General features: G+C 35.1%; 1 protein-coding gene across 2 annotated transcripts in view; it reads right to left on the bottom strand.

The window, feature by feature from the left end:
• LOC140054859 (uncharacterized) overlaps nucleotides 1–16,855 on the bottom strand; it is a 102,493-nt gene extending 85,638 nt beyond the window's left edge. For both annotated transcript variants that reach the window (XM_072099998.1, XM_072100073.1), the window contains exons 1-2: nucleotides 16,757–16,855; nucleotides 4,789–4,829 (exon numbers count right to left, since the gene is read on the bottom strand). The gene's annotated coding sequence lies outside the window, so the exon portion shown is untranslated. The remainder of the gene's footprint in view (nucleotides 1–4,788; nucleotides 4,830–16,756) is intronic.
• Between the last annotated feature and the right edge of the window lie 3,896 nt (nucleotides 16,856–20,751).

Here is a 20,751-nt window from a genome sequence, read left to right as displayed (position 1 = left end):
GAAGCACACCTGTCTGGTTTCTCTGCCCTTTGACAGGCATTGTCAGCCCCAACTTAGGCAGTCTATGCCGGTAGTTTTTGAAAACACCGGAGCCTAGGATTGTGGTATTTCGGTGGAAATCTACAACCTGCCTTATAAGGGACTGTGAAAGGTGGCAATGTTGACCTTTGACATGCTGTACTGTAGAAAAGCTTAAGATCTAATGATAATAATAAAGACAATACTTGGGACAGTTGAAGGACAGGCTTTACTGATATAATTACATTATTACAGGAATTAGGTTCATGTTGAAAATTATTACTAAAACAGCTGCCTTGCATTATTCATAATATAGTTACTGCAATAAGTATATACTGTAGTATTAACAGTATTTTGTCTTTACGTCTTTTATGTGTAAACTGACTTTGGGGTTGGGTCAACCAGCTCAGCTACAGTGATTTAGACCCCATTTACACTTACGTTTGGGTCCAGGGCCGGTCCTGGGCCGGTTGCAAATATTTACCTTTTAGGCCGGCCCCAGAGCGTTTACACTAGCGACGCAGATTACTGGTCGTAAATAATTTTATCGGAAGTACCATTGCATGCTGGGATACGAAGTACAGTTTGTTTACATTTTTCTCTTTCTCGATCGTCAATTCAACTCTCAGCGCGAACCGACCATTTTATATTTATACTGTATTGTTGTTTTTTGTCCCATTAAAAACAAAATGAACCCCACTGTTTTATATATAATATGGCTGTATTTTATGTATATGCGAAACAAGCGGAGGAATACTTTATTGAAAGAAGATGTCTAAAAATAAATTTAACTACCGGTATATAAATGATGAAGAAAACAAATTGTCGCCCGAAAAAAGGAGGAAGGTATGTACTGAGAATGTCGGATAGTCATAACAACCACCTCATAAAAAGGTCAAACGTTGTTCACGGTTCACTGCGTAAGCCGGCCCAAACGTAAAAGCCGCTCCTAAACCTACCTGGAGAGGTGGCCCAGATCTGCGTCCGGCCCAGGGCCGGCCTAACTTTTTGGAGTATTTACACTTATCAATTGCCGACCCAGGGCCGGCCTAAATCGTAAGTGTAAATGGGGTCTAAGTTCACTTAGGTTGACCCTGGTCTCCCCAATTTTATTTTTTGTTGTTTTGTATTTACTTAAATAGACCAAATAAATAATGAAATGAAATGAAATCAGTTGATATGACAGTTTCGGGTAATATAAAATCCGCATACTGTAGCTGGTACAGTATGGTCATACAGCAATGTGTAGTTAAATGAGGATCCCAATTATACAAAATATTTAATAAAACTAAGTATAGTATCTTAAGCTCTGTCTACACTATCAAACTTTATGTGACAACAAAATGTGATGTGCCCATGGACATGATGATGTCATATCACTACCATATTTAAGCATATCACTACCATATTTGGGCACATCACACTTTTTTTTGCAAAAAGTTTGATAGTGTAGACAGAGCTAAAGAATTGAATACACAGCAGATTGAACAACAAAAAATCGTTGGTTTTATTTATGGCTACTTGATGTCTTGCAGTTCTCTGACAACTTGGCTCCCGCAGGAAAGAGGGAATTCAGACCAAAGACCATCCTGCGGGAATATTCACTGCCAATGACGAAACGAGTCATCGTATCCTTTACAAAGGATACCAGGATAGTAAACGATCAATTGAGCATCCAGTAGAATTAGTGTTGTAGTCAAATATAAAAATAAATAAGAGCTCAGAAATAAGTGCTATCAATGTATCAGTATATTGTTGTATAAGCGCTACAGTTACATAAGCGCTACAGTTGAATAAACGAAACAACCCAAAAGCGATACAGAAAATACAGTAACTGATAAGCGCTACTGTTGGCTGGGCACCATACAGTAGTTACATAAGCGCTACAGTTAACTGGGCACTATAGTTGCATAAGCGCTACAGTTGACTGGCACCATACAGTAGTTACATAAGCGCTACAGTTAACTGGGCACTATAGTTGCATAAGCGCTACAGTTGACTGGGCACCATACAGTAGTTACATAAGCGCTACAGTTAACTGGGCACTATAGTTGCATAAGCGCTATAGTTGACTGGGCACCATACATTAGTTACATAAGCGCTACAGTTAACTGGGCATTATAGTTGCATAAGCGCTACAGTTGACTGGGCACCATACAGTAGTTACATAAGCGCTACAGTTAACTGGGCACTATAGTTGCATAAGCGCTACAGTTGACTGGGCAGTTGACTGGGCACGATAAACTCTTTTAAGATTGACCGTACTATTTTACAACTTTTTTATACTTCTATCTTAAACAGTGTACTTAGTTTTTGCCTAATATGTTATTATGGTAATTCACGTTTTAAAGATAGACTTTTACTTAATAAAATAGTTAAACAAGGCAGTAGAATAGTAGGCTCTGAACAAATTCAACCTGAAGTTTTATATAAGGAATTAGTAATTAAAAAATTGAAAATTATTTTAAAAGACCACGCTCATCCTCTGCACTATAAATTTAACAAAAGTCAACGTTGTGACAGACTCCTTCAAAGAAAAATTAAAACAAATAGATATGGCAATTCATTCGTCCCTGCCGCTATACGATTATATAATGAATGATAATATCATTCATTATATAATCGTATAATCGTATTTTATGCGATAGTTTTATTTTTTGTAGTATTTTAAATCGACTTTTTAGGATTTTATATGTATATTTTGTATGGCTTTTTTTTTATCGTATTTTATATTTTATGTACTGTATCCATTTTATATTTGTATGTACTGTACTTTTGAAAAGGCCAACAGAGTTTCCCCATGGGGATAATAAAGTTTTAATTGAATTGAATTGAATTACAGTAGTTACATAAGCGCTACAGTTAACTGGGCACTATAGTTGCATAAGCGCTACAGTTGACTGGGCACCATACAGTAGTTACATAAGCGCTACAGTTAACTGGGCACTATAGTTGCATAAGCGCTACAGTTGACTGGGCACCATACAGTAGTTACATAAGCGCTACAGTTAACTGGGCACTATAGTTGCATAAGCGCTACAGTTGACTGGGCACCATACAGTAGTTACATAAGCGCTACAGTTAACTGGGCACTATAGTTGCATAAGCGCTACAGTTGACTGGGCACCATACAGTAGTTACATAAGCGCTACAGTTAACTGGGCACTATAGTTGCATAAGCGCTACAGTTGACTGGGCACCATACAGTAGTTACATAAGCGCTACAGTTAACTGGGCACTATAGTTGCATAAGTGCTACAGTTAAGTAAGTGCTACAGTAGTTGAATAAGCGCTAAACAGTCAAGAGATACCATCAAATACAGTACGTGATAGACAAATAAGTGATAGTCAAGTAAGTGATACAGTCATGTTCCATAAGCAATAGTCAAATAAGTGATAATATAGTCAAATAAGCAATACAGTCTACAGTCAAAAAATCAGTCTAATAAGCGCTACGTCTGTTTAAAGCGTGGTTCCCACTAAAAGTAAAACGCAACGCAGCGACGTATCAACGCAAAGTACTGTATTGCATAATCACAAGTGAGAACCGACGACGCAATAGTGCTGCAAACATCGTTTGATTTCACGTAGGTGGGGCAAACACAATTATTAGAAGGGCATTTGTTACGTCGCTAGTGGGAACCACGCTTCATAATCATGTTTTCCCCCGCCTGCGTGAAATCAAACCGCACTTTTGCATCGTAGGTTCCCACTTGTGATTACGCAATACAGCACTTTGCGTCTATACGTCACTGCGTTCCATACTAGTAGGAACCACGCTTTAGCGATATGGTTACTGTTGAATAATATACAATATAATCAGTCATATTATAAGCTGAAATACTACGATTACAATTTGAATTCTACATGAATACCACACACAGTCAAGCGGTGGTATTTACCGTATATTTCGGTGTATAAGTCGCACTTTTGACACGCAAATTTGACCTCTAAATTAAGGGTGCGTCTTATACACCAAACATAAATGCCTCACCACACAGATTGTACATAGGCCTAGGCTAGGCCTAGGCTATCGTCTCCTCGTTTGCTAGGCCTTAGTAGGCTAGGCCTAGGCTGGCAACAATAACTAACTAACGTAACGGCAACCTGCTTCTGCCTAGTTTTCAAGGCATTTTAGCATGATGTTATACTAAATATGATGAAAAGATTTGTTCATTATGGCGATAAAATTTCATTTGTAAACGTTTACGTACGATTGGAATAGTATTTATTTATACAGTAGTTATACGCACGATCGCCGTACCCCCAGTGCAAGCCCTCTTGGCGGCCACATGATGTACGGTATTTGACTAGTACTGTATATTCTCCAGGTGATTATAGCATGGACCTAGCGTACACACTTCAATTCTCGGATACATACATAGATACTAATCGAATACGATTGTCCGTGAAAACGTGCGCCCTCTCGAAATGATCGAGCGAGGCTAGCCCACACGTACATGTTACACACACGGTCATGCACTCGATGTTGCGGCTGTTGAGGTTGGGCGCGGCCGAGCCTAGGTAAGAAAAAACCTAAATAAAGGACGCCGTTGCAGATATAAAAAAATATATTATTACAATAATATTGATTACAATTTAAAAAAAACATTGTTTTGATGAAATATAAGGTGCGTCTTATACACCGACGATATAAAAAATACCGATATTTTACTCTCAGTTAGGGGGTGCGTCTTATACACAGGTGCGACTTATACACCGAAATATACGTTAAACGTCAAAAAAATTAAAATATAACTTAAAAATTACCTTGTTAATTTGTTAGATTGTAAAGTTGATTATCCAAAGCACTATAAGATAAAAACAGATAATCAGGTAATTGTCTTGAAAAAAAGAAATAACTACAGTACAGTGTATGTGTAAAGGGAAAACAAATTGTTTGTTTCCATAACTTTTTAACAAAAAACAAGAAAGCTATACATTGCAAAGAAATAAAATCATTGACATTATAGTTTGGATTCATTGTTACAGTATACTTAGTATAGCAGCAATCTAAATATTACCTACTTTACTGTATGTTGCATATTGTATGTTTAATCATATCTTGTATTTTATACAAGATATATCATGATGAGACTGTTCCATTTATAAATAGGGAGTTTAGAAAACTTAGATTTATAAAGGGTAGCAGCAAATAGGGCATTTCTGCTGAATAACATTAAATTAACCAGTTTTATTTTATAATAATTTTATTTCTGCTTGTGATTATGGTCAGAAATGTTAATTTAACAAAGACAAATTTTGGATTAAAGGGTTAACCGTTTGAGTTAAATTTGCACGGCAATAACTGGTTAATATAGCATTCTATTTTGAGATAGCCATTCAAATAGTGATTTGAAATCTGTCCTTAGATTTCTGCAAATAAATGGACGTAATTTTCTCACATAATTTTTTCCCCTCGCAGCATAAATAGGTCCGTATTTATTGAAGGTCACCATCTGGTCAAATTTCAATGTTTTGGTTTCTATACACTTCACCTACTTTCTTCAATCACTGATAACCACAAACTTGATCAACCCACAATAACCATCAACACTATTATTAGACCAACCACAGGCTACCCACAATGTAAAAAGGGTGGAAAAACTATTCAATTCAAGGTTAACTACTGTATAGTAGTGATACCTGATGACCACATAAAACGAGTATGGTTCTGCTGCAGATACTGTAAATAACCCTGTGAATAAATTAACCCAAATTTCTGGGGAGCAGAAACAGAACAAATTTTCAATAACAGTTATTAATGGCAGCCTGAAAACAATGGTTAAAAACACCAAATTGATTTGGTGTTAGAATGTCATTTAACCAGTTACCTTTACTTTTAGCTTCAACCAATGAATAATTTCGCCAGTGTAGCATAGCAAAAACCTATACAAAACAACCTTATTTTTGAGTTGAGAAACATAGTTTTTACACGTGTAGCAAAAAATACAATAAAAAACTATGTTTCTCAACTAAAAAATCAGTTTGATTAGCAATATTGCTAAACAAAATGTTGAAATGAAATTTATCCCGGTTCAACGAAAAGTAACGGTTATTTGACAGCCGCTGACCTTGCGCCAACTACACTGCAGTAATCTTTGAATTGACCGCCAGCAGTGCCCATTGCATTTTGGGTACTGCTAAAGATTTCCGTCGACGACCATCCACTGATTTAACACATTGACTGCCAAGGCATTTTCCGTAATTTCTGTCCCAGTGCCAAGTCCCGTTTACAGTACATATTAAATTACAGTTTGAAAGTGTAACATCTGGTCACAGACTATCATGATGTCATTCAAAATACGATGGCGGGAAAAACCGTTGAGACGTATAAATACGTCACTGGCAATGGTCCAACAATTTTATTGACTTTGCCAGGAACGTAAATATACGTCGGGAATTTTCCGCGCTAAAATCGGTCAAACTGTTCATATACGTCATTGTCCACGCTCATACGTCATTGTCCACGTGCATGCGGTACATCAGTGCCCACATTGCTTTTCACAATGGCGGGAAACATTAGTGCTGACCAAGCTATAGCTATACTTATGGCAGACGATGAAGATGATGTAGATAAAGTATTTATTTCCAATGACGTCACAAGCTGGGGTCAATATCTGACCCCCATCCTCTGACCCACCCTATCATCGAGAGATAAAAACAGTAAACCACACTGAATCATTTCATCCTTTATTATTTTTATTTACTATTAGCGCAATTTATGACATGTTTGAGATGATTATATTGAGTGTGAGGGCGCCATTGTATCAACCATATTCAATGCATGAGGGAATAAACACAAACAAACATATGACATTTATTTTTAGATTATCGTTTACGTACATCATTCATAAACTGCCATGCGATAATTCCTGTTCCAATCACCACTGCCAGCGATTCTACATACAATACAAAAGTGCTACGATTTTGACGTAGTATTACGTCTTGGCAAGTAGCGACACGCAATTTTTGACGTATAAATACGCCGTGGCAGTGAACGTGTTAAATGGTTATTTAAAAATTGAGCAGAAATACAGTCTTATTAAAATTATATTTTTAATATATTTTGAAATAAACACTGTATTCGACGTTATGCAGCAGAAACAGATCCTTAGAAACTGTTCACCAATTAAGCCTGTTGTACTTTGGAGCCATGGAGGTACAAAACATGTTTCCAAACAATAACTTCTTTTCTTTCTAATAATTCATTCGTTTTTATTTCACAATGCATCAGACAAATTAATATAACTTATTATTTTAAATTAATAAGATGCAAAGTCAGGAAGAAAAAAGCTCAAGAGAGCTTTAAGCCTGGTCTCATCAGAACAAACTTACTAACAAAGCAATGATTTAATGTCAAATAATAAATGAAAAAATATAATAGTTTATATACTGTATAACATTCAACTGCAAATATTGTCAACATTAATTTAAATGAATGATCTATTACTATTTTTTGACAGCCAGTGAGTTTAACAATTGAGCATTCATCATTCATTAAGCATTGAACATGTCTGCCTCTTAACAGCACTTACAATTTCCTTGGGAACGCCATGGTAACAGCATGCTCTACTACTGTACAATGGATTTCAGACAGTGGCATCATGCCAAATATCACACCCCATGGCAAAGCCATTTGTAACAGAACAAGAAAATGAACTTTTAATATAATACAGTAATAATAATGTGTACCCACAAATAAAGGCACACGACTAATATACAGTATTACAACTACAGTATAATGACAAGGCTCAACACAATATTTTTCCTTTACAAGAATTACTATCCTGTGTACAGTATGCAGAGAAGAACTAACATTTTTAAAACAAATTTGTTGTCAACATATAGTTTTTATGCTTGCCAGTCCAATTATATTCGACATACTGTACTGTACAGTAGGTATTGTACAGTACAGTCTTTTGAGTTTAAAACAATTGATAAAACACTATTATTGTTTATTAAGCCTCCTTAAAGCTCTGTCTACACTATCAAAGTTTATGCAACAACAAAAAATATATGGACATGATGAAGTCATATCACCACCATATTTAGGCATATCACCACCATATTTAGGCATATCACCACCATATTTAGGCATATCACCACCATATTTAGGCATATCACTACCATATTTAGGCATATCACCACCATATTTAGGCATATCACTACCATATTTAGGCATATCACCACCATATTTAGGCATATCACTACCATATTTAGGCATATCACCACCATATTTAGGCATATCACTACCATATTTCCGAACATTTTTTGTCAAAATACTGTAGTTTGATAGTGTAGACAATGCTTAATAAAACTAGAATTTAATTCGTCACTTTGACGAATTATAGGTGATCATTTTTATCATTTTAATGAAATTAACATTTTTTTAAACATGCACGTACGATCGTAAAAAGTTGATGTACGCCATCCTATGACATGATGCATATACACTTATAGTGCTGAGTGGTACCTATTATGTGTCATATACAATATGTACAGTATATACTGTATATCTATATACAGTGTAGCATAGGTGAAATTACGGGACCCACATCGTGTTCTAAATTTTTGGTAATGATGGAATTATCAAAATAAACTCGAAGATGACAATTTCGAAAGATAATGAATTGAGCAAATAAATATAAGGATTGGAAGAAAATTTGACACGTAGAAGGGCAATGCGCGCTCTTTGAAATTTGTATAACTTCGACTAAAGAAATTTAAAAACTACTTTTTAACTTCAACTGGCCATGTGATAACGTCACAACATCCGATAGGCTTAATTTGTATATGAATTCATATCTACATTTCATCAGCTTTCATAATAAGTTATAATCTTCAAGGTCACCTTTAATTCTGAAGAGCTATAAGATATTCAAATGTATGGTTTAGCCAAAATTACACGACCTAGGTTATTCAAGGTTTTACGCGTGATGACGTCATCAAAATGAAAATGTTGACAACTCATTAGAAGAATAATTAATTGAGCAAGCACATACTAAAAGTTGTGCAAAAATTGGGCACAAATAACGGAGATGCGCTCTATTGAATGTGATAACCCACACAAAAAGAAAAAAATTCCTAATTTTTAAATTCAAGTGGCCATTTGATGACGTCATACCATTTTGTACGTCTAATGTGTATACATTTGTATCTACAACTTATTGGCTTCCATAATAAGTTAAAAAAATTGGGGGTCATCTGCCATTCTGAAGAGTTATATTCATTTTAAAAAGTCCTTATTTTTTACCATTTTTAGCACTTTTGTACAATTAGTGTGCGCATTTTGTCATTTTTAACGTGCTCGTATAGCGTTATTTTAAGTCGGAATGGACTCAAAATTGGTGAATGTACTAAGGATTGTGAGTAGAATGTGATTTATACATCAAATTTTATTTTTTTACGCATTTTAAGAATCGTGCGCACAAAAACGCATTTTTGCGCAGTAATTTTTTGAAATGCGCAAATGGCCTAATTCATGCTCTAAATTGATCAAAACCTAATTTTGCGCGTTTTAAATTTTTTACGCGCGATTTCACGTGCATGACCTTGAAACGCGCAACTTTTTATTTGCTAATATTTTTACCCTTGACCTGAAGTTTATCTGTAGTGAATTTCATTAATATGTCATAATGAATTATGGAGATATGATTGATAATGTGATTTCACAAAATGGCGTATAAATGACGTCACAGATGAGTGATCACGCTGGAAAGCTCATTAGGATTAAGTTATATTATTTGAAAGATATTCTGAAATTTTGGTAATCATTGATATTAAACTTTTTGAGATAATTGTTACACAAAATAGTGTACAGAAACAATAAAAAGAAAAAAAAAAAGAAAAATAATAATAAAGATTTCATACAATAACAATAGGTGATCATTTTATTCTAAATGATCACCTAATAATTGGCTAAAAAAACTATAGTACCAATAGGAAATATCTGCCCAGCACAAATACTCTCAAACAATTATAAAAGATTGTTAAAATGCTACAATCATGTATAAAATTAAATAGTATATTACTACTAAGTTAAATAATAGCGGTAGTAAAAATGAGGTATTACATAATAGTAATAGATAGTATACGGACATAAATAGATTCTGCTGGTATTACTGCATAAACTAATTTATATACTGAGTAAATTTACTTTATTGGGTATTTACAGTTATGTCTGCTCATTTCAAGCAGGCAGTTTCAAAAAGGGGGAAAGACCATTAGTTCAGCACTTCATTTCAACATTTTGTGACCATTAGGCGTGGTTCTCACTAGCGATGCAACGTAACGTTTGGACGCAAAGTGCTGTATTGCATAAACCAAGCTTTACAGTACACATCTCCACTGCCAACTTTACTACAGTAATGTCTGATAAAATAAATAAGGTCCACATGTACAGTATCTCTAATACTATACTAAACAATCAATTACTTAAATATAGCTATCCAGCCAGTGAGCCAATGTGTTTTGACCAGCTTAAATTACAGTATTTTTAAAGCCTTTCCACCACCTTTATTCAAACCTATATTACAGTCGCATCGCTACCTTTGGCACCCGTATATATAGTAGTATGTAAATACTGTGCACTCTAAAGTCCATTCACACAACTGTGTTATTTGTATACTGTAGAGATTCCAGGTCCATTTAATGATGATAAACAGTCCCTGGGGAAACCATATCACTCATGCTAAATCACATGAATGTTAGCATAGATATTGTCTGCATAGATATTCAAGTGTTTGCACTGAGCAAACAGAAACAAAATTACTATAAAAGGTTAAATCGTAGAGTTTTTCTCCATGGTAAAATTGTATACAGTTAGGTAGAAAGCTACCAACCAAGAGCCAGTGCTGGTGGACTAAAATATCAGTATGATGTCCCAGACACAATAAAGTTAATATACAGTTCCAGGTCTACAATAAACTAATGTCTATGATGAAAATACGGTAGAGAGAAGAAACATTTACTTTCACTTGATAGCTACAAAATATCAAGGTATTTAATATCATTAGCCATGCTGGTGGATTAAAATATTAATACAGAATGATGTCCCAGACAAAATAAAGTTATAATGTTACATTTACTATTGTCTACAGTAAGCTATTATGTCTATGCACAATATTGCTAGATGATGACAATATGGTAGAGAAATATTACTTTCACTTGATAGCTACAAAATATCAAGGTATTTAATATCATTAGCCATGCTGGTGGATTAAAATATTAATACAGAATGATGTCCCAGACAAAATAAAGTTATAATGTTACATTTACTATTGTCTACAGTAAGCTATTATGTCTATGCACAATATTGCTAGATGATGACAATATGGTAGAGAAATATTACTTTCACTTGATAGCTACAAAATGTCACGATATTATTTTTAACATAATAAAAACCAAAAACATTATTTTAGTAAAATAGAGATGAAATAATTATGAAAAAAAAAAGTTATTTTTAAAGGAGGACTTTTAACCAAGTACTGTATGCCGAAAAACAGAAAATGCCCATAAGGCTAACAATGTACAGATTGGACTGCAGATCATGTTTTACAAGAAGCCTCAGGACACTCATGTCATGTTATCAAATACACAATTACGGTCACAAAAAAAAACCAATATGACCTATTTGCTATTTCTTGTTTCATGACACATTAAAATTTATACAGTATTTGAACAAAATATGATTTTGAAATCTGGATTGTAAATTGATAAATAGAATAATTAATATGAAACGGCAAGAGTACGAATTGGGAGGCCATTGGCCTAGTGAGTATAAGTCCAGATTAACATGCCTGCAACATAACATACTAGGCCTAGATTGATTAGTGGTGACAGCTCCTTCCCTATTCAGGCTGCTATATTATGTCATACAGAGGTGGAATGCTATTCTTACTAGGCCTGCCACTTTGAACCGCTAGTACTCTACTACTACTACAGTATCTAGACATATTGCCTTTGCGATAGAAAAAAGTAAACTATGAACAATATCACTATTTTAAAATGAGCATGTCCTGTGATAACTACAGTATATTGTCATTTTCGGTGTTATTACTCAACTTAAATCAATTTTTTTGAGCAATTGTATATGAATTCAATGAATTTTTTTGGCCTGGTGGAGAAATAAAATGTACTGTACTGTATAACAGCAGTACATAAATAAACAAATAAATGATGAAGCTAACAAAATTGAGTAATATTTAAGTTTCAATAATACCCTATAGTATGAACAATTAAAATTTTGTTGAATACGAAGTTTAAAAGTACATGAAAAAGTTGATAATTAATTGCTTTTTTGTTTGAATTTCAATATTGATTTTGACATACAGTACTAGAAGCACTAACTGTAAATAATAATACAATCAATAGTACATTATAGTAGATTGTTGCATTTAAGTATTATTCAGTTTATTTCCATACATACTATACTGTAGTAGTACAGTGCAATTCTGAAAACAAGTCATATATTTGTCATTGCTATAGTAACATCATCATGACATTGTCATTATCACTGTGTACGCTCGTCAATTTTACACCAAGTGAATGTTATAGTGACAAACGAGTGAAAAGCGTGACATACTCTCATTTACCTCACCTCACAAAAATAAAACACTTTATATCGATCATCATTACCACAGTAATAAGGAATGTACTGAACCAAAAAAAAAAAGGAATTAAACATTTATATTTTCCTCCTTTGCAGCTGTATCCACTGAGCGGATGTACAGTGCAGTGCAGGTTCGCCCCGGCATAGGGGATAATTAGACCAGAAGCAAGTATACTGTATTCTTCAGTTAGCTAGGGGCCACCAAGGAAGTCTTCATTGACTGTAGACGCTAGACCTTTCTTCCACCAGCTAGCACCACCACCACTGTACAGTACAAGACACAAGGTCAGTGGCATAATGGCTATGAGCGCTCACTGGCTAAACCCAGGGGCCCCGGAGCTTAAAAAGGCCCCAGAGCATCTTCTTAGACTTGGATTCTAAAGCTCTGTCTACATTATCAAACTTTATGGGACAAAACAAAATGTGATGATGGTGATGATGACATGATATCATTACCACATTTGGGGCACATCACTACCATATTTAGGGCCCATTACACTTTTATGTCAAACTAGTTTCATAGTACTGTATACACAGAGCTTTAGTTTGATTGAGTTCAAACCAATAACTGTGTTAAAACATTGTTGAGGCCTGTCATTACACGCTGTCACTGCAAAACGTATTGTAATGTTTTTTTACTGAAGTTACTGCAGTAGGACAACATGTCATATAGACCCCATTTACACTTCATCAACAATTTATTAATTTGCCTAGACTAGGATCAAAATTGCGCCGGCTCGGTTGTTCCCAGAGTGTTTACACTTGTACACTGTTGGCTCGGAGCCGGCGTCGGGCTCGCTAAAAGCTAAAGTGTAAATGGAGTCATAGTCTGTAATATTAGAGACAACAATACATCCATTGCAAAATCAATACTTATTAATACAGTAAGAAAGCACAGGAAACAGTGTTAAGATGTACATGCAACATCCCAGCCAGGTGGCTGCATACAACACAGGAAATGCAGATGAATACGACATACACACAGTGCATGAAAGGTCAGGCATGTTATCACGCATCATTGGAGATGTGCAGGTTATGTTTGTGTCCAAGATCTTGCGTTCAATCCAGTCATCTTTGACAATGATTATGTTGTAATGCATTGGATAAAACTTAATTATAGTGCTTCAGAACAAATATTACATTTTATGTTAAAAATATTGAAATTTGGTGTACCAGGTGAAAACAATTACCGTACAAATCCTGCTTCACGTGCTCTTGAATCTTTTCTAAATACTATGCTCACGCTTACCATTCGTGTTTTCACAAAATGCGATTGGACTTGGAAAAAAAAATTATATCATTCGCAAAACTTGCAAAATAATTTTTCCTTAAAAATTTCAACTTCGTTCGCTTAGGCTTCAAATATTAAAGTTTTATGTAAATCACAACGACTTCGCCACCGTCGCCAGCCTATAATAAGTGCCAGCGGTGTAGCGTTCCTTGCCATCAATGACGTTTTTTTCACGTCACTTGAATAAATTAAAACAAGTTTTCCGTTAGGAGGCTTATTAATTGTACAGGCGTTTTTGTAAATCGCCATATCTGTAAATGTACATGCGGCCGACTAAGGGGAATTTATTTTATGAATGCGCAGTAATTGTAATTACGAACAAACAAACTGCGCATGTGTATAGATGAAAATATCGCGCAATAACAAACATGCTGCATGGACATTCCGACATTGTAGTTCGTTTGTGGTGGTGTGTGTTACGATGTTTTCGCGAGTGAATAAGAAGCATATATAACACAAACGAAAACTACTGTATTTATTATTTATATTGTTTGTGATAAAAAAACAGGCTGCATATGCTGATAATTGATAGATGCCCGAGGCCGATCATACATGACTCGGCTATGGCACAGTCAACCATTGAATAGGCCTCCTATAGGCTATGGCCGTGACGACTGGTATCGCATCAGGCCGGTGAGGCTGCACTAGATAGGCCTAACATATTTTAATGCGGTCATGTTTTATTTGTATTTTAATCACAAATTTTGAATGAATAAAGATAAAAACAATACAAGACAACAACCTATATATATTGATGTATCTAGGCAAAAAATTTAGCCATTTTCATGGTTTTTTTAATTTGCTAAAAAATTTTCAATTTTGCGAGAAATAAAATCGGAGACCTTTCGCAAATTTTGCGAAAGAAAATTTGACCTTAGCGTGAGCGTACTAATGAGACTTCTATTAACGCTGCTCAGTTTTGCTTGCATCTTCACTCAATGAGTTTTAAACTATGCTCACTCTCGCATATTCCCTCAATGAAACTTCTTACTCTGGTCACTCTTGCTTGCTTGCATCTTCCCTTAATGAAACTTCTTACTCTGGTCACTCTTGCTTGCTTCTTCCTAATAATGAAACTTCTTACTCTGGTCACTCTTGCTTGCATCTTCCATTACTGAAACTTCTTACTCTGGTCACTCTTGCTTGCATCTTCCCTTAATGAAACTTCTTTACTCTGGTCACTCTTGCTTGCATCTTCCCTTAATGAAACTTCTTACTCTGGTCACTATTGCTTGCATCTTCCCTTAATAAAACTTCTTACTCTGGTCACTCTTGCTTGCATCTTCCCTTAATGAAACTTCTTACTCTGGTCACTCTTGCTTGCATCTTCCCTTAATAAAACTTCTTACTCTGGTCACTCTTGCTTGCATCATCCCATAATGAAACTTTTTACTCTGGTCACTCTTGCTTGCATCTTCCCTTAATGAAACTTCTTTACTCTGGTCACTCTTGCTTGCATCTTCCCTTAATGAAACTTCTTACTCTGGTCACTATTGCTTGCATCTTCCCTTAATAAAACTTCTTACTCTGGTCACTCTTGCTTGCATCATCCCTTAATGAAACTTCTTACTCTGGTCACTCTTGCTTGCATCATCCCTTAATGAAACTTTTTACTCTGGTCCCTCTTGCATCTTGATTTGATGAGACTTCTTATTATTAGCCCTGGTCCCTCTTGCTTATTGTCCATCAATATACCTTCTTAGCTTTCCTCACTCTTGTATTAATTCCGTCAATGAGACATAAACTCGGCTCACTCCTACTTATCCTCACTAAGTAAATGAGACTTTAGAATTTTACTTGCTCTTTTTTATCTTCCCTCAATGCGACTTCTTATGATGTCTCTGCTCACTTTTGCTTATCTCCCTCAATGCACCTTCTTAGCTTTGCTCACTCATTATATTATCATAAGATCATCAATGACTTCTTAAATGCAGCTCACTCTTGCTTATCTAAGACCATCAATGAGACTTCATACTGGCTTACATGAGAGCTAATAAATAATGTTGACTCCAAAACCTTTCTAGAATTCAACAATGTGCATCGGGTTTTTTTCTGGATTAAATTTAAATGATTATTATAAATGAACTATTTTCCATTTATTTACAACAAATCGTAATTTTTTGTAGTTTGTATGTATTTCCGTAGTATCTACAATTCCGTACATCCATAAAATGTGACAACCCATTTTTGTAGTAATTGCAAAAGTGCAGTAGCACAATGTATAACCAGTAGTAGTAGAGCTAGTTAGGCCAGGCCCCTATTTTTTTTTATACTAACTAAAAATAGAAAGATAAAACTAGCTCTGGTCATAATCTAGGCTTAGCCCACCTACCTCTACAAGAAGCTAACTACTAGCCAGCAAGGCCTATATTATTAAACTACTAACTAGGCAGGCATAGCCTCTACAGTATTACACTATTGCAGAGCTCTAGTAGGCCTAGCCCTTAACTTAGTATTAGTAGGCCAAAAAAGGGCATTTATTTAAATCAATTTTATATTAAAAAGTCCATTTTCAAATCCCTCTACAATATGAAGCTAGCCAGTGGCCTAGGTAGCTTTAAAACTACTGCCCTGGGCCCAGATAGGCTTATTTACAAGTCGAACGTCGTCTGCTAGCTAGCTCACAACTAAAAAAAAAATTACACGACGAACGGGACGGCGCGGCCGCGGGCACACAATACACAGCTCTCTCATAAAATACAAACCAAACACACACTTGAAAGAAGGGTCGCACACAGTAGAGACTCAAACTAAGTTGTTTTATAGGCCTATGGCTCTTTGGTTGATAATAAACATTAGAAAATAATCATTTAAATTTTTCATTGTTAACTTACCTGATGAAAAAGTAGTTTTCCGAGAAGAAAACGTCAATTATCCTGTATTTTCAATCCTAAAACCAGTCGCCATGTTTATAATGCTGACGGAGAGTAGTTCGCGATCTCTCAGCTAGCTAGCTCCTCTTGCATTTTGCTGCTAGCTGCACACACGAAAAATTGAAAATGTTCCCACAATGCACCTAACATTATTGCAACAAATATGGGGGAGGCTACTCCTCTCATCACTCTCAAATTATGTATTTCAAGATATTTATACGGTAAAACCGATATTTGAATCATGTATCATATGGAATGGACATAATTTACTAGATTAATGTTAAATTCAAGTAGGCTCTATTCTAACAAAACGGGCCTCAACAAAATTAGTAACATTACGTTCAGCATGCAGGAGAGGACTGACCTTGGAAAAAGTCACATGATTTTTAATTCAAGGTTGGTCGTTGTACTTAGTCCGTACTCTACACCAAGTTGAATGTCACAGTATATATAGCCTAAAGTGAACATTTATTAATTACAGTTTAATGTCTCATTGCTATAAACATAAATAATTAGACAACAAGCCATAGACAATTAATTAATACATAAACAGGACCGGTATATCGTTATAATACACCCTGTTATCGTTTTTCATGGTACAATGGCATAAGTCATATATTATTATTAATACAGTATATTTAAATTATTAAAATAGATGAGCATATTTGATATCAATAGGTGTAGAAATCATGGCATTGTCATCAACATGATTTTAACAGTTTTACTGATTTCATGTTACGAGACCCGTCATAATGTTCTTGCGGGTATTATACGGTATATTTTTAAACCCACGATTTACACATTGATAACTATGTATGGTAAGTGATGCATGACCAAGACCAAATGGACAAAATGAATACATGATGGAAAAGTGAGGGTAGGCTACACTATATTTATTTATAAAGTTCCCGTCTCAACATACAGGTGCACTAAAGATACTCGTCGACATCGCGTAAAATTCGGGATCAATTTAGAGAGTGACACGGCGACGATTTCGACAAAATACGAATGCATGATACCGTAATTTATACAATTCTTGGTCGTAGGTCATATCGCAAAGCTCCCTATAGGCCTAAAGTCAATTTACTTTTGACAATAAATGGAGCTTTCCCCCCTGCTGTCAGTAATAACATTTCTATTCTTTTCGACAGCCGGTATCGTTCCTGTCCCCAGAGGATTATGATTCGCAAAATTATATCTCTTGACAATATATCAAAATACGTCTCAAACTTGTCAATTCAAAGATAAATTTGATCAAATCTGCTGTTTGATAGAGCCGATCCCACTTGAAAAAAATATTTGTGTAATTTCGACAAACAATTTGTATGCGTTCAACATAATATTTTTGACAGTGCGCTTACGTACATAATAACGCCTTAATACCAACGGTATTGCGTCGTGATGTATTCAATTACGTTTCGCTTACGTCTGGTAATGAGGTGGGGTGGGGGTGGGGAATATAGAACATAGGCCTATACATAGCTAACAAATATAATTATTACAGTGACGTTGATATAATTAAATATTGTTAAATCAAAGCGTATCCATTTTCCACCCTAATCTGCAAAATGTCTTTGCAGCTGTTTATTTGCGTAAATTCATCAACAATTTTGGTTGAAATCAATGTCAAACGAGAAATTTTCTACTGCCACTATTGACTTCAGCCTCCGGGGGATACGCAATCCCAACTACAGCACTGCAGCGACCTTGACGGAGTTCGATCGATACGAGTCTATGTACACAGACATCATGAGATACAAGCGCATAATGACGTCATCAAGCGACGAACGTCAAACGCGACGATTACTTGACGACCCCAGGGTGTTATCTGTGACCTTGAAAATTTACCAGGTAGGCCGACAACGTGAGGACTTTTGATTAAATTATAAAAAATAAATAAAATAAAAAATGAATTCATAACATGACATTTAAAAGTAAAATCCCGTGCATTTACACGTAATATTCGTATTTTAATAACTTATTTAATATTTAATAAATGCATAACGATTCCTTTATGTGATTAGTAACATAATAGGCATTATTGGTTCATGGAGATACCTCCATGATTGGTTAATCAATATTTCAAACCCTTTTTTGTTATATCCGCGTAATTAATGGTTAAATGTTTAGAAATGAGTATTATATTATATCAAGGATTCCTACAATAATATCGTAGATAAAATCCACCCTGGTAGAGTAAAATGCAGGAGATGATCCCTATGACGTTTGACCGTCTGCGAGTCGTGTGATGGCGCTAGATAACTTACGTCGTTATTTGGCTGAAATTATGCATTTTGTTCATCTATATATAAATTATGGTTAATTCTGACATAGGCGAGCACAATGCAAAAACTTCTCTACAAATCTCCGCCTTGGATACCTACCTTATCTATCCGAGATGTACCGCGAAACGTAGATTTGATAACATTAGTGTGCACGCCGACGCTATTGTTCCATATTTATATCTTAGGAAGATATTTTAAAGAGTTTTTTAACAACATTTATGATTTCAACATTGGATTTTCCTCTCAATTTCAATTCTTCCCGGTCAAAGTAATTTCCGGGTTTAAGATAAGTTCACCTTAGTTTCAAATATTTTCTTTCATTTATACACAAGGGAGCAGTTAAAATAATAGATTTGACCCTAAAGGTGACTGGAAACAGGCACTTTCCATCAATCAATACAGTGTCCCTTTGGAAGACGAAAAAAAAATTGGCCATTAATCATAACCATTTCAGTTTTTTGTTTATTTTAAAACATACCACACGTGTGTGAAGGTACAGTAGTTAAATAATAGGAATTATACTGCAAATTAATAAAGATCAAATTAAATATACGCCATAAAGAATCAGAATATATTGTGGGGAATAGTATTATAAAATTACATAGGGAGATTTGATAAGACATTTTTCGAGTGAAATCCCGATAGCTGAGTTTTATTGAGTAAGCTTGCAGGAATAACTGTAGGCTATCTTCCTGTGTCCCGTTAGGACCGAGATGTCTGCCCATGTTGCAAGCCGTAATGTCTTCTTTCTTGGGCCCACTCTGTCACGGCAGTTAGTTTCAAAAGATGATTAAATTAAATAATGTATTAATAATTATTAGGATGGTATTCATTTGAATAAACGCCTCTCCAATAAAACATCACTTTGAATAATAACCCCCCCCCACAACCCAACTATCTAATAAACGTCCATCCACATATTTATAATAACACAATTATACTATTTGTAGTAGAATTCACCGCACTGTTATCTGCAATTTACCAAGCATTTGTTATTCTTTTTTACCACTTTTCATATCTATGAGAGGATTTCATTTGATTATAAATGTTACCATATTATATTAGAACTAAAAAATTTAACATATATCCCTCGAATAAGCACCTCCCTCAAATGACCTCCGCCTCCCCAAAGGGCCCTACCAAACAATAAAAACTATACTTTAAAATGTTATTAATCATCTAAAACACTGTGAAACAAAGTAGTTCAGTTTTACGAATGTCAAGCATTTTCAATAATGGTAACCGACAGAAAATGTATAAGGAGAACATTATCATTCCGAGAACCATCGTCTACACTTCCTAGAGGGGGAGCGAGCGAAGCGAGCTCACCCTCTAGTATTTTAAAATGTTGTATTGTAATATAGGCCTATGTATTGTTAAGGATGCACTGTTATTAAAATGTGTGCAGCTGTTTTCCTAATAAATATCGTTTTTATTATACCATGGACCTATAAAGTGTTTATGAAAAATAAACGTTACAGATAATTTGACAAAAACGATCCCAAACGGAAATAGGCTAAAGGATCCCAGCGGAAATAAGCTAATAAGCTTTTTGGGCTATCCGGCCTGGAAAATATTTTATAAATGTATTTATTTGTAATGTCAGGTAATGTACTAACTTTGTAAGTATTTTTTTATAATGATTTTCCTAATAAAATCAAATAAATGCAT

This window comes from Antedon mediterranea, chromosome 1, assembly GCF_964355755.1.
Source record: "Antedon mediterranea chromosome 1, ecAntMedi1.1, whole genome shotgun sequence".
NCBI lineage: Eukaryota > Metazoa > Echinodermata > Crinoidea > Comatulida > Antedonidae > Antedon > Antedon mediterranea.
This window is presented reverse-complemented; position numbering and strand designations above follow the sequence as displayed.